At 48.2% G+C, this 790-nt stretch overlaps 1 protein-coding gene across 1 annotated transcript in view; it reads right to left on the bottom strand.

Moving 5' to 3' along the window:
- LOC111527215 (putative uncharacterized protein encoded by LINC00479) overlaps positions 1–790 on the bottom strand; it is a 9,270-nt gene that overhangs the window by 1,982 nt on the left and 6,498 nt on the right. The gene's annotated exons all lie outside the window — the stretch shown is intronic.

The following is a 790-nucleotide window of genomic DNA, read 5'->3' on the forward strand; positions in this document are numbered from 1 at the left end:
CCTGTCCGGTGCCCACAAAACTCAGGCAGAGGTGGCTGCTGACCAGGAACTCAGGGAAACCCAAAATTCACAGGAGCCAAAACAGCTGCTGAATAAGCTCTGTTGTGTCTATACGATGGAATACTACCAAAAGTTATGCTGCGGAAGAACCTTCACTGATATAAGAAAGCTTTGAGTACCTATTACGGAAGCAAAAACGGAGCTCGCGAGGTGGGACGTGGATTATGACGCCCATTTATCTAAAAGGAAAAGAATATGAATTCATCTGCATAGACAAGAATCTGCAAAGTGTTAATTTGTAGAAAGAGAGGAGTTTTTTCCATGTATTTTCCAGTTTTTCTACAATGAGCAAACACTGCTTTTTTTAATGTCATTAAAATGACGCTTTTTAAATGGAAGAGCGGAGATCACCCGTGTAGAAAGGACTGAGAACATGTCTGAAAGTGAATTCAGGTGGCCTGTGTTGAACGCCTTGGAAGAAATCTCACATCTAATCAGGGCCTGTTGCAAGTTTCCTAACCACTGTTTAGCAGCAAGTCCAGACCTCAGGGAGAGCAGGAGTGAGTGGCACATCCAATCCTGGACCAGGCCCTTTAAAATGGGACCATCACCAAGAAGAAGGGCAGCCAGGTTCTGGAAGGGCTGGTCTCTGCAGCTGGCAGCCTGTGTCACGCCTCCGTCCGTGGTCCCTGCAGTGGGCAGCCTGTGTCACGCCTCCATCTGTGGTCCCTGCAGTGGACAGCCTGTGTCACGCCTCCATCTGTGGTCCCTGCAGTGGACAGTCTGTGTC

This window comes from Piliocolobus tephrosceles, chromosome 19 (assembly GCF_002776525.5).
Source record: "Piliocolobus tephrosceles isolate RC106 chromosome 19, ASM277652v3, whole genome shotgun sequence".
NCBI classification, from domain to species: Eukaryota; Metazoa; Chordata; class Mammalia; order Primates; family Cercopithecidae; genus Piliocolobus; species Piliocolobus tephrosceles.